This window comes from Castor canadensis, chromosome 3, assembly GCF_047511655.1.
Source record: "Castor canadensis chromosome 3, mCasCan1.hap1v2, whole genome shotgun sequence".
NCBI classification, from domain to species: domain Eukaryota; kingdom Metazoa; phylum Chordata; class Mammalia; order Rodentia; family Castoridae; genus Castor; species Castor canadensis.
In genome coordinates, this window is record NC_133388.1 from 102,511,523 (window position 1) to 102,526,652 (window position 15,130).

Below are 15,130 nucleotides of genomic sequence, written 5' to 3' on the forward strand. Positions count from 1 at the left end.
TCTTGGGAAAGTCATTTAAACCTCTCTGTGCTCTCTCTATATCCTCCACCCACTGTGCTGTTTGGAATTAAACGACTCAGTGGATGAAAGGTCTTTCCCAGTGGCTGCAGAGTGAGTCTTAATATAAGGTAAGCATTTAGTAACAATATTGGTATTCCATGTGGCCACTAGTCACATAGTTCCCTGTTAAGGGTCCCCCCTTCTCTGTGGGGATAAGTTCCAAGACACCCCCTCCCCGTGGATGCCTGAAATCACAGATAGTACTGAACCATATCTATGCACACGTACCTATGATGAAGTTGAATTTATAAATTAGACAATAATATCAACATTACTAATAAAATAGAACAATTATAGCAATATACTGTAATAAAATTATGTGTGTGTAGTCTCTCCTCTCTCGCAAACATCTTCATTCCCTGTTGCACTATAGGATTATTTTGAGGTGGCAGTTGACCATGAGTGAGTGAAACCTCAGAAAGTGAGGCTTCAGGTAAGGAGGAGCTATCATGCACAATAAGCCATCTCTCAGGGTCCCGGGAGGACTGACTCCAGGACCTTCCATGGACACAAAAATCTGCAGATGCTCAAGTTCCCTGTATAAAATGGTATGTGTTTGTACATAACCTACACACAGCCTCCCATAGACTTCAAATCCTCTCTAGATGATGTGTAACACCTAATACAATGTAAATGCTATACAAACTGTTGTTACACTAAATGTTAGGAATAGTGATGAGAAAGAAAAGACTGTACATGGTCAATGAAGATGCATTTTTTAAAATATTTGCAGACCATAGTTGGTGGAATCCATGGATATGAAACTTGTAGATAGGGAGGGCCAGCTGTATTCACTGAGCAGTCTATTTCACCTGGATGTCTTCTCACCCTTGTTTGCTCTACAATAGAAAACCTGCAAATATGGTCACAGTGGGTCCTCCAGCACCCCCACCGTGCCCACTCTTCCCAGTAAGGGGTGCAAGTTCCCCACCCCTTGCATCTGAGTTCACTGCGTGACTTGCTTTGACATTTAGATTGTGAGAGTCTTCAGCAGCAAGGCTTCAAGGTGCTGGCAGCATCCACTTGGGTGCTTCCTGCTATAAAGAAGCTTGGGCTGGCATCTGTAAAGATGAGAGGTGGCCTGGCAAGAGAGACACCCACTCCTCACCAGCACAATCTTTTGTAGAGCCTTTAACTTGAGGGGCTGCCCAGATTAGAGAAGTCCACACAACCAACTCCATGGAATTAAGAGCTAACAACAGTTAGCTCTTAATTTTGAGCCACTAAATTTTGGGGTGATTTGCTTTGCAAACAACTCTCTGGTTATTTTCTGGCTGCCTCACACAGAGGAACTCCATGAGCAAGGTTTCCATTGGTTTGGTCATAAGACACCACAACCAAGCTTAGAAAAGCTTGGTTGCTACAACAAAAAGATCCAGCAACAACTTAGTGACTTAACACAGAGTGCTCATTTTTATTGGATCCATGCTGAGCCTTCCAAGCCTGCAGGTGGCTTTGTTGACAAGAACTCAGGGATCTGGGTTCCTCCATCTATGTTCTCCACCATGTCCTGCAGAGTTGAGGCCAGGTGGCAGGAAAAAAACTTTATCTCTGCTCACAAAAGGGGAACATGAACCTACTTAGTTATCTTATGCCATGGACCTCAAGATGACACAAATCATTCCTGTCACTATGGCTACCCCTACTGGCAAAGCAGGCTGATTCTGGGGGTCTGGATGGGCAGTCAGGTGTCCAACTATAAGTCCATGACCTTGAAAAGGAGAGGAGATTCTGAGTGTCAGACAGAGACTTGGCCATAATTTTTCACAAAAGGGTAACTTCCTCATCAATTGTTCTTATGAAACTTGTGCCAAAATAACATTGGAATTCACGATAAAAAAGAGAGACAAGTGGCCAGGCCACTCTGGTTTAACTAAGAGACATGATGGATTAGCTGTTGTGAGCCACCAAAGTCAGTTGAGAGAAAAACAACCATCCAGTCTTGCACAGGGCAGGAAATCAAGATGATGGAGAGACTATGAAGCCAGGGAGTGTGCAGCAGATGTGGATCCTCAATTCCTGGCTCAAGTCCATCCCTGCCACTGACTGGCTAGTTTCTAGACTAATCAATTAACTGTTCTAATCATCAGCTTCTTTTTCTAGAAAATTTCAAAATACCTTCAGAAGGTATCATTGAGAATGGAATTAAATGACAAATATGAAAGCAGACTGGAATTCAGAAGGCGACACAAGTTCTTTAGTGCAATCTGGACCAATGTGGAGAAGCACAAAGCAACTAGCTAAGGGCATATTTGGTCTTTGGGAAGTGTGTGTTTCCCTCACACAGCAATTCTCTCTGTTACAGCAGTCGTTATTACTTGGCGATAAGAAGAAACTTAAGTGTGGGGCATTTGGAGACCATGGTAGTGGCAGCTGCATTGTTTTTAATGTGGCTATAAGTGTAAACACAGGCACTACATTTAATTGGTGCCTTCACATAGATGAGGCATGCTTAGAGATCCATGAGCACAAGAGGGAAGAAGAACAAGAAAGACATATCCAAATAATCCTGTCCAAAATAGAGCCCAACCAACCTAAGGTGGCACAAGATGTCTGAACACATTGTCCACATTGAAAAACCCCAGGTCCTGTTGTAAAAAGGGAATGTAACAGCCTCCCCAGAGACTCCCATCATGGAAAATCGGTATCTTAGATTTCCCTTCACAGGTTCATATTAAGTAACAATTTCTCAGCAGCTACTAAGAGAGTAACCCCAAAAGTGCTTGGAAGCATATTTGCTTACATGAAACTAACAATTCTACCATAGGAACTGGCATTTATTTTAAAGGAAAGCCTTACAGAAGATCTTAGGTAAAGCCTAGAATAAGGGAATGGAAGTTCCTAGACCAGTTCCTGTTGTTTTTGGCATCAAAAAAGGCTCTTGCCAGTCACTCACCTTTTGTGTTGCTTGTCTGTTATCCAGGGCTCTGCTAGTAAAAAGAAAATACTGAAGCTGGGTGCTAGTGGCTCACACCTATAATTCTAGCTACTTGGGAGGCTGAGATCAGAAAGATCATGGTTCCAGACCAGCCTGGGTTGCAGTGGAAGGTTGCAAGACTCCATTTCAACATAAAAAATCTGGGTCTAGTGGCATATCCCCAGCATAAAATAAGAGGACCACAGTCCAGGCCTGACTGAGTAAAGAATCAAGACCCTATCTCCAAAACAATGAGAACAAAAAGGATTGGAGGTATGACTTATATGGTAGAACACCTGCCTAGCAAGCATGAAGCCCTGAGTTCAAACACCAGCATTAGCAAAAAAAGAAAACACTGAAATGAATCAGTATTTAGTCTCTATACAGAATGAGTGGATTAGCTATTATCTGGTTATATTGCTATATATACATGAAATGCTAAAACAAGTTTTAAAGGGCTGGGGGTATGGCTCAGGTGATAGAGAGCTTGCCTAGCAAGTACAAGGATCTAAGTTCAATCCCCAGTACCACAAAAAAAATTCTTAAAACATGTATCATAAGCATCAAAATTCAAATAGAGGTAAAGACATTTAAAAACCTGAAATCTGAAACATGAAACACTGTAGGATTTAATCTACATGAAAATCTTCTCCACCCCAGACTTAGTTTTTGTTCACACATGTGGCTTTCTAACCCCTAAAAGGAGGAACCTTCTAAGTTCTTAGATTGAATTTGAAGGTACAGGATTCCAGAGAGCCCTTGCTGCAGCACAGTCTATGTACTGTGACCTCGTTTTTTTTGTTTTGTTTTGTTTTTTATTATTCACATGTGCATACAATGCTTGGGTCATTTCTCCCCCCTACCCCCACCCCCTCCCTTACCACCCACTCCACTCCTCCCTCTCCCACATACCCCCTCGATACCCGGCAGAAACTATTTTGCCCTTATCTCTAATTTTGTTGAAGAGAGAGTATAAGCAATAATAGGAAGGAATAAGGGTTTTTGCTAGTTGAGATAAGGATAGCTATATAGGGAGTTGATGCACATTAATTTCCTGTGCATGTGTGTTACCTTCTAGGTTAATTCTTCTTGATCTAACTTTTTCTCTAGTTCCTGGTCCCCTTCTCCTATTGGCCTCAGTTGCTTTTAAGGTATCTGCTTTAGTTTCTCTGCATTGAGGGCAACAAATGCTAACTAATTTTTTAGGTGTCTTACCTATCCTCATATCTCCCTTGTGTGCCCTTGCTTTTATCATGTGATCATAGTCCAATCCCCTTGTTGTGTTTGCCCTTGATCTAATGTCCACATATGAGGGAGAACATACAATTTTTGGTCTTTTGGGCCAGGCTAACCTCACTCAGAATGATGTTCTCCAATTCCATCCATTTACCAGCGAATGATAACATTTCATTCTTCTTCATGGCTGAGTAAAATTCCATTGTGTATAAATACCACATTTTCTTGATCCATTCGTCAGTAGTGGGGCATCTTGGTTGTTTCCATAACTTGGCTATTGTGAATAGTGCTGCAATAAACATGGGTGTGCAGGTGCCTCTGGAGTAACCTGTGTCACATACGTACTGTGACCTCATTAATGGTGAGCCGTTGATGGCTCTGAAGTAGACATTAAACTGAATCACGCCTTTTTTTCATTTTTATTAGCATGTATTCATTGTGCAGGGGGGATTCATTGTGACAATTCTAGATAGGCTTACATTGTTCATTGACTAAAGCATATCCACCATTCCCCCCCACAGCCCCCATCCCCACCCCACTTAAAGCAATTACGAGAAGTTTCATTGTTCTATTTCATATATGTATATGAAGCCCATCAACCATATTCCCCAGCTTTATCTTCTCCATTCACTCTCCCCCCTCCTCCAAGTAACTTCCCACTGTACCTATATTATAGTCCTGTCTTTCATTTTTACTTAATCATTCTCTATACTGAGGTTTAATAGTTTCTTCAAATTTCCAGGTAACTGCTAATCCCATTACAATTGCTAAACCTGTCAACAAACCATCCTGCCCAGCCTCCCCAGCAGGCCTTTCAAATGCCTCACCACCACAGTTATCACCATAGTGATGTAACCTTTCTCCCCTACATCATCTCTGGCAGTTGCTCCAAAAATTAGTATGGGTCACAGTTTAGGTTGAACGCTACTGCATCAGGGAAATTCAAAAGGATGCATTCACTGTGAAGTTTCATTGACATGATCAGTTGATCACATTTTCCACATTCTGGATACTTTGGGGAAAATAAGTAGAAGCAACATCAGTCTTTGTACAATGACCCCTTGCCTACTGTGATGCTGAACAGTCACGTGCAGGTGATCAGAATTTAATAAGAGACTCAGATTGCCAAACTGAAACTTTGACCTCAATCAGCAACTGATTTCACCAGGAACAAATGAAAAAGGAAAGTGCATTTGATGCCTCCAAAGCTCTCCTGAAACAACTAAGGTCAATGTGTGGTCCCTGTCTCTTGGCTTAAAATACAGTTTAGGTATAGCTAAACTGTATGGCTAAAAGAAAATAGAAAAAGAATAATACTCTGTTCAGTGGGGAATGTAAAAGAGGATGGGAAGGTCCATATGTCATTAGGCTAAGTCATCACACAGCATAAAGAACCAGAAAATTGTAAGAAACTAATTCTCTACAAGTTAAAACCCAACTTTAATAAGGCACATGATATGACTTTAAGGAAAGCTCTGGTAGGAACATTTTATTGTTTGTGTACAGGATACAATATCACTGTACAGAATACAGCACAACTCAAGGTAGGCAGATGCCTGGGCATGATAAAAATGGGAGAAAATATAAAACCGATTTGCCAAGTTACAAGGACACTGTTCAAAAGTACACTTGAATATAAGTTAAAACCTGAAGAGAGTTGTGTATACTTTTTGGAAACATTAAGATCATTTGTTTGTAAGTGTATCTGCCACTATAACAAAGACCTGACATAATCAATTATATAAAGAGAAAAGGTTTACTTTGGCTCACAGTGTTGAAGGTTTCCATCCGTAATTAGGCAGGCTCATTGCTTTTATGGCTCCACTGGAGGCATGGCAGAGTTTGTGATGTAGCAAATCTGCTAACATCATGGCCAAAGACATGAGAGACTGAGGCTCCACTATCCCCTTACAGGACACATTCCCCAGTAACCTAAAACCTCTTAAAAGTTCCACCATTTCCAAATATCTCCAAGCTGAGGACCAGGCCTTTTACACATGGGCCTTTGAGAGACATTCCAGACCCAAACTCTAGCAGTCACCAGGAGAGCACTTCTTCCCCTACAATAGGAAGGAAGGGTATATGTGATTGCTCAAGGTAGGAAGAAAAGAAGTACGGGTTTATGAGCTCATATGGGATGTCCTCTACTTCTTGTTTGAAGTAGAAGACAAGGAAGTCAAGACACTCTATGTGTCATGAGGAACAAGAAAATGCAGCAATAGATCTCACAAATTTCTGAGAGGAAGAACCTCTCCCCACAAGTTATTAAGTTAGAATGAGTTCAGTGTTTTGTTTTGTGTTTTTCTTTTAAGTTATAAAATGTATCCTAAAGCACACTCTTAAAATAATATACACTTAGGTAAGACATATAATCATATCTGTCTTAGTCTATTTAGGCTGCTGTAACAAAAGAGCATAGACACAGTAACTCAAACTGTAGCATTTATTAATTACAGTGCTAGAGATGGGAAGTCCAAAATCAAAGCAATGTCAAATTCAGCATCTGACCAGGGCCTCTTCCTCCTTTATACAGGGCCGAATTCTTGCTGTGGCCACACATGACAGAAGAGGTGAGGGAGCTCTCCAGAGTCACTCTTAGAAGGGCACTAATCCCATTAAAGAGGTCTCTACCCTCATGACCTAACCATCTTCCAAAGACCCCACCTCTCTTACCACCATCACACTAGGGATTAGGATTCCAGTGTATGAACTCTGGGGGAACACAAACATGAAAGACAACTAAAAATAAAAAGAATGTTTTATACACATACCCTGGGATAGTCAATATTGTTAGAGTCTCTGTGCTTTCAAAATTAATGAATATATTTGATGCTATCCCAAGTATAACCCCAGCTGGAATTTTACATAAAACTGGCAAACTGATTTAAAAATTTATATTGAAATTAAAAGCACATTTAATCACACTTCTGACAAAGCAATATTTTTTAATGAGACCATCTTTTTATACTTTCATGTATATGTTTTATAGTGTACAAGTACATTAGTATAAAATACATGCATATGAATGCAAATAATCTCTAAGTATCTAAACAAGCATACATCTTCTTACAAGGATATTAGGAAACCATAAAAGTATGGAGATCCAGAACAGTTTTACAGGCTGAAAGTGTATCAAGGGAGCTTTTCATGAGGGTAACATAAGTTAAATTTATTATTATTCCATTACAAGTTCCAAAAACCTCAGACCTCAAGTTCCTAATATACAATTCTTTAAAAAAAAATAGAATGGGACTTTCCCTTCTAGTCCAGATGGAATTACAGGGATCAGATTTACCTTCCCAACCTAAACCAAGAAGGCAGACAAAATATTCTAAAAATAGTTCAGGCTTTGGACAGGAGGCAGCAGAGGATCATAATCCCAAGCAGAAAGGAAAACAGGACCAAATCCTATGCTGATCACAGCCTACTTCCGAAAGTATTATCCAGGTCGGTGTGCAAGAACAGGCTGGGCCTCCTGCTGACCAAGACACAGATGGGAGATCATGGAGGCAGAGATGGCATGTTGGGGACATGGTGCCATGTTGGGGACATTGCAAGAAGGTTCTCCTTGATTTCTGACTGGGTTCTGATCTGGAAAAGCATGAGATAAAATGACCCACAATGAGGCAAAGCAAACAGCAAGGGGAAAATCATGCCCAGAGCTCACAGAGAGCTGGGATTACTTCATAGACTCTCAAGAATGGTTGAAAGGACTTTAATTGGGACAACAGGTGGAATCCTCAGCACATCATCACCCTTACAGTAGGATTATATTAGCTCTAGAAAAACAAATAGACTCTTTCTAACAAAGTTTAAGGGCAGTCTTAAAGAATCTAAATGACTCCAAGTAACATAACTGCATGCAAGAACAAAGTTCAACTTCATTTAAAGCAATACAGCAAAAGCCAGCAACAAATAATATAAATTCATTATGGTTAGCATCTATTCAAATTTATCAGGAATAAAAATGAAAATATAATGTATCAGTTTGTAAGATACAAATTTAATTTGTACTTAGAGGGAAATTTAGATTATTAGATGCCTCTATTAGAAAAGAAAAACATCTCACAGAGATACCCACCAAGAAAAGTAGAAAAATAAGAGAAGCATAAACAATGATTAAGCAAAAGAAGGAGGTAAGAAAAATTAGAGCAGAAATTAGTAAAACAAGAAATAAAAAGGCAATAGAGAAAAATCAATGAAATAAAAAGCTTACTTCTTTGGAAAATCTTACTAAAATTGATTAATGTATTTCCAGACAGACAGTAAAGAAGAAAAGATACTAATTGTTAATAATAAAAAATTAAAGCACAGACATCACTACAGATCCTACAGTCACTAAAAGAACAATAAGGGAATATTAGGAACAACTTCATCCAGTAAATTTTACCTTTATATGAAATAGACAGATTCCTATGAGTCTCAAACTATCAATGCTCAGTTAAGATGAAATAGATAATCTGAATTATCACATATCTATTTATTAAAATTGAATTTTAGAGAAAAATCTTCCCTAGAAGAAAACTCCAGGACCAGACAACTTCATTGATGAAGCCAACTGTTGAAGAAAAAAATTATATCAATGTCACACAACATCTGCAATAAAAAGGAGAGGACACTTCCAACTTCATGTTATGAGGCCACCATCACACTGATACCAAGAAAGTCATATTTTCAAAAAAACAAAACTATAGACCAACACTCCTTATATAGATGGATGCCAAAATCATGAACACAAACACAGCAGACTGAATCCAAGAACATATAACAGTACATTATGACCAAAGGTTTATTTTTAAAATGAAAGACTGGTCTTACATTTGAAAATTTTTCAATAAAATAAATCATATCAGCAGACTCAAAAAGAAAAACCTATGGTAACCCCAATACATACACAAAGAGCATTTGAAACAAATTCAACATACGTTCACAGTAGAAAGTATCAGCAAAATGTCAATGGAAAATGGATAGCCTTCTTTATAAGTTGGATAGCCATATGAAAAATAATGAACCTTGACCATTACTTCACACAGACACAAAAATTAACTGAATGGACCAAAAATATAAATGTAATAGATAAAACTAGAAAACATGTACAAAACACAAGAAAATTTTTCTAGGTTTGGTTTGGCAAAGATTTTTTTAGAAAGAACATAAAAAGTGTGACACATAAAGTTAAAATTGATAAATTTGACTTCATCAAATTCAAAACCTTTAATTCTCAAGTGACACTCATAAGAAATAAAAGGCAAGTCACAAACTTATCTATCTGATAAGGATATTCCATTCATAAGAAAATTTATAACCCAGTATTAATACAAACAATCAATTAGTCATTAAAGAAATGCAAATAAAACCATGATGAGATAGCAGTGAAATTTTAAAAAGTGGCAATACCAAGTGCTAGTGAGGATCGAGGCACTGCTGGATTGAACACAAAATGTTGTGGCCACCATGGAATCCAGTGTGGCAGCTCCTCACATAGACAAATCTGTACTCATTGTAAAACCTAGAAACTCCACTCCTACATACTCACGCGAGAGAAATAAGTACCTATGTCTAATGGAATTGCACTTGAATGTCCATAGCAGCTTTATCAGTAAGAGCCAAAAGCTGAACACAGTGCATGTGATATATTCACACAATGAACACTGCTCAGCAATGAAATAAACTACTAGCACATATAACATGTTGAAGTTCAAAAACACCATGGAAAGTGAAAGAACCCAGATACAGAGCCATATTTATATGACACTGTAGGAAAAAGCAAAGGGACAACATGCATATTTGTCATTGCCAGGGCTGGTGACAGGGGAGGGGTTTGTTGCCAAGGTGCAAAAGAGGACTCTGGGTAATGGAACATTCTGCAACAGTTCTTGTTGAGAGTTACATAAACTTAACATTTCAAAGATCATCAAACTGTACTCAATACTGATGGTCTTCAATTTATGTAAACTATATCTCAAGAATACTTTCTAAAGGTTCTTTGAAATATGAATGTTTTTATTATTACAATTCATGCTGAAGTTAAAAAATGAAAAGGTTGGTATGTTTATTTTTTATTGCTGTATTTAAAACTAGCAGATTTAAAAAATACTCACTTATCTCATAGTTTTGGCTGGCTTAGCTGGTTTCTTCTGTTCAAGGTCTCATAAGACCAAAAGCAGAGTGTCAGTGACCCCGGGGCTCCAGGTGTGGTGGGGGATCTACTTCCAAGTCTATGCCAGTAATTGGTGTATTTAATTTCTTCGTGGCTTCAGGACTGAAGTTTTCATTGCCTTGACATGGCAATGCAGTCCTTCTTGTGCTTCTAATCTCTCTACTTGGCCCCACCAAGATAATCTCCTTATTTTAAGATCAACTGATTATGAACCTTAATGACACTTGCAATGTACCCTTTTGCCATGAAAAGTAACATATTCACAGTCTGTGGATTAGGGTATGAATCTTCTTGGGGTCCATAATATTATCTCTACAGGGAAGCATATAGGAGAAAAGAAATTCATCCACTACCTACTACCACTGACAATGGTAATATCTAACCAGCAGACACTGTGTCCTGCCTACGGTTCACCAGACAATGCACTCAGTGCTCAAAGTCTCAGTGCAGTTGTACTCTTCCCAGAAGTCTCATGAACTAGGTGCCATTTCTTTAGTAACTGCCAAATATGGAAAGTGAGCATGGAAAAGATGCACAAGTTGCCAGGATCACTGGGCTAGTAAACGGCAGAGCAGATGTTCACATCACATCTACCTTAATGCAAATCACAGAATGGTGATGCTTGTATTTTGGTCACTGTGTTATTTGTGTTAATTGATGCATAATCATATTTAAGTAAAAAGTAAGTATGGACTCTCATAATACTTTGCATAACCTGTAGTGATTCATTTTCCAATTATTTAATCAGCATCTGTCTTTTCATTGAGCAAAAACTCTCTAAGAAGGATCTCATCTGGCTGCTCAGAGTTGTATCTCCATGTCTGAACAGATACTGGGCTTATGGTTAGGGATTGATAGAGAGGGTTATTGACTGAATGAGTGTATACAGTACTCTCCAGTTATCATCCTCTGATGAAGACCATCACACTTGCCTTAAGAGGATGACAGAGAACAATGAGGGGATAGTGCAAGCTGAAGGGACCACCATCCCAAGCCTGCTCACCATTGGATTAATTGTGACATGCTGCCGTTGTATTTAGGACCTGATACTTCTCTGTTTGCCTAACTTCCCCCAGAGATCCCATTTTTTTATAGCAACATATAAAACATATCCTATCTTATCACATTTGACTGAGTGAATGAATGGAGCCCTGCCACACTATTGAATTTTAGGAAACATTGCCTGGAGTAGCATGTCTCCAAGATGGAATTCCCTTGTGAAACTTCACAGGAAGAGCATTATCTTCCCCCACACACATATACCACTTTGCCAGGTTCCAACACAGAGGGTCAGCACCCAGCAGCAGGGGCCAGACATATTTCATTGGTACCTAAAGTGACACACCTGGCTAATAACAGGTAACCTAAAACTACTGCAAATAAATGAAGGAATGTAACAAGTGCACCACATGGAAATTATCCTGGGATTTGTATCATTTACCAAAAAAAGTCTTCCATGAAACAGATTGGGAGCATATCCACAACAACAGTGTTGGTCAAATCCTTTCTACAATTTTGAATGTGAAGTCACCTGTCTTGATTAGCCAGTATTTCTAGTACTACAAAGAAAATGTCCCTTTGAATGCCCCTAAATTTGACTTCCTGTTACAGATTACATCACAAGTAGGAAACGATTTTCTTCAAACATGGTTGCTTTTCTCAAGAGTTAGACAAGATGGTGCACTTTGAGTTGCTTGGTTGGCAGCATCAATTTTAATGAAAAGACAATATATATATATATATATATATATATATATATATATATATATGTCACCAAGGTATCTCTGTCAGTCACTCTGGACAGCTGGTAGCCTCTTGGGTAAGTAACAACACAGCAACTCCTGATCCAGGTACAGTCATGTAGTCTTCCCCACCAACACAGGCAATACATTGAAGAAAAGCACTTCACAATCCTTCCTCTAGCACACTGTAAATCTAGCACGAGGATCATGGGGAATTTGAAGAAGATGGAAGACAGCAGGCTAACACAGGAACTAGGCAGGAGCACAGAAAGTAAAGAAAGAGGTAAGGCAATGAATGTAGCAAGTACAGCCTGTACTCACTGAGGAGTGCAGATAAAAAAAAAAAAAGGAGAACGCTGGTATGAGGGTGAAGAGGAAAAGTGAGGGTGTGAGGACTTTGACCTTCTGGCCATGAGTGAGTCAGTATGAGAAACAATATTTTCAGGGAAAAGTAGGTTTAGAGAAGTTGCACAATAACGGAGCAGGTAAGGTAGATGTGAGGGGGCCTGTTGAATACAGACAGACAGGATTAGAGAGGTGTAGGCAAAGAATAAAGTTTAATGAAAGACTGGATTATCTGAGGATAAGCACTTCTGTGAGCTTCCTTTTTTATGGAGATGATGAAAGTGGCTAAAATGGCCTTGTCAGAAATCTTTGGAGCAATACAAATCACTTTCTGGTCATCACTGGCTAAGAGCTCCTAGTAGTGCCTTGGCTTGGTCTGCACATGAGCCTAGGCCCTGTTGTTCTGTGGAGGAAGTGTGTGACATGCAGTATTCCCCAGGTAGGGTCAGAAGGTTACCAGGGGCCCTGGGCTTTGTTGGAAAAGACAAATACCTGCTATCCCTGAGGGAGCTATGCTGACAGCAGTCCCAATGACTCTCTCATAGTAGCTCATGACCCAGAGCTCAGTGAATTCCACAGGATTTCTTGGTGGGCTCCACCAGGCCTAGAGAAACCAGTTTCATTATTCAAGCTGCTGACATTAGGGTTATCACAATAATTACTTATCCAGGCCACACCTTAATTTAGAACTATGTAAATTGCATGTAAGATATAAGAATCTCATCCTTAGTAAACCTTGAGCATTGAAGTTACCCTCTAGTCATTTAAGTATGGCAAAAAGGTAAATGTAAAAAGGTGGTGACACCACATATATTTTGGGGAAAGGTCAGTTTAAAAAAAGCTCTTTAGTTTCCAGCTCTCTGTAAGGTTCCCACAGTAGGCATTGCACCCTTCCTCTAAAGTGCCCTAGTCTGCACTCCCTGAAATCTCCACTACCAGGTGCTGTGTGGGACTTAGAAACCATCCCTGCTCACACACTTTTCCCACCCATTTCTATTAATACAGATAACACAATAGGGATTTGCTGTTAAACTTCAGAGGTATAGAGAGAGGAAAGATAAATAGACACAGAGATGTAGTAATTAAAATAGACTTAAATATAGGAATAGAAGACAGGCACAGTGGCTCACACCTATAATCCCAGCTACTTGGAAGGTAGAGATCAAGAAGATTGAGGTTCAAGACAGCCCAAAATTATTAAGATCCCATTTCAACCATTATCTGGGCATGGTGGTACATGCCTGTCATCCCAGCTACATAGGAAGTATAAACAGGGAGGTCACAGTCCAGGCAAAAATGTGATACCCTATCTCAAAAATAATTAAAGCAAGGGCTGGTGGATGCATCAAAACAAGAACCTTATACACTATTGGTAGGAATGAAATTAGTACAACCATTATGGAAAGTAGTATGGAGATTCCTCAAAAAACTAATGATAGAACTGCCTTGTGATCCAGTGATACCACTCCTGGGCATATTACCCAAAGGAACGTACATCAGGATACAACAAAGACACCTGTACACTTACATTCATCATAGCACTATTCACAATAGCCATGCTATGTAAACAACCCAGGAGCCCTACAACTGATGAATGATCAAGAAAATGTGGTGTATATACACAATTGAGTTTTACTCAGCCATGTAATTGGAGGACATCATGTTAAGTGAAGTAAGCCAGGCTGAGAAAGACAAAGGCTACATGTTTTCTCTCCTATGTGGAAGATAAATCCAAAAGATAAACTTATACACAAAAACAAACATGATCATAAACAAACTCATATGTAGAAAATGTTTGTAACAGTGGAACTACTCTGTGGAACTCGGAGAAGGAGGGAAAGGAAAAGAGAATGGTAAAAAGTAAACAATATCATAAAACATACCATCTGTGTTGGCAGAGGATATAAGGATATATATTGAAAGCTATTGAAAAATGGGGTGGTGGGAGGCAAAAGGGTAAGGGAGAGCAATGTAAGAATTGAATGAACCAAAGCAAAGTAGACTCACTACTTTGAGTAGAGAAAGCAGAGACCCATTGAGAAACCCCTTGGAACATCAACTTAAATAATAACAAAAGACAGGACTATAAAACAGTGTGGTGTGTGTGTGTGGTGGGGGGTACTTGTGAGATGGTGAATGAAGGAGATTAAGGTGAGGGTATATGGTTGATGGACTTCATTTATGAAATAGAACAAAGAAATCTCTCTCAACTGCAAGGAGGGGGTGGAGGAAGAGAGACAGTGGAGATGATCTAACCAGAATTGTCACAATGAATCCCCCCGTACAATGAATATATCCTAATAAAAAAATAACTAAAGCAGAAAGGGCTGAGGGCATAGCTTGAGTGGTAAAACCCCTGCCTAGCAAGCCTGGGGCCTAGAGTCCAAACCCCAGTACCACCAAAAAATAAAAATAAAAAATATATAAAAATAGAGAGAGTGCTTGACATCATCAGTCTAGTAAAGGGAAGAGATTAGAAGTAGCAAGTAAAGTTATTCCACGCAGTGGTGAGCGCTACAAAGGAAATGATCCTGGGGCAACCATGACTCAGAGAAGGGATTCACTTTCCTTGGTGACTTCCAAAGAGCTCTTTGAAGAACTGCTGTTGGAAGTGGGTTGGGTGAAAATATGCAGAAGTCCTGAGTGTGAACACATTCAGTGGGCTTCAAG

General features: G+C 39.3%; 1 long non-coding RNA gene across 1 annotated transcript in view; it reads right to left on the reverse strand.

Annotated features, from left to right (window-relative positions):
• Positions 1-6,127: 6,127 nt before the first annotated feature.
• LOC141421323 (uncharacterized) overlaps positions 6,128-15,130 on the reverse strand; it is a 207,875-nt gene continuing 198,872 nt past the window's right edge. Inside the window, exon 3 of the long non-coding RNA XR_012445919.1 lies at positions 6,128-7,804. This is a non-coding gene — a long non-coding RNA (uncharacterized lncRNA). The remainder of the gene's footprint in view (positions 7,805-15,130) is intronic.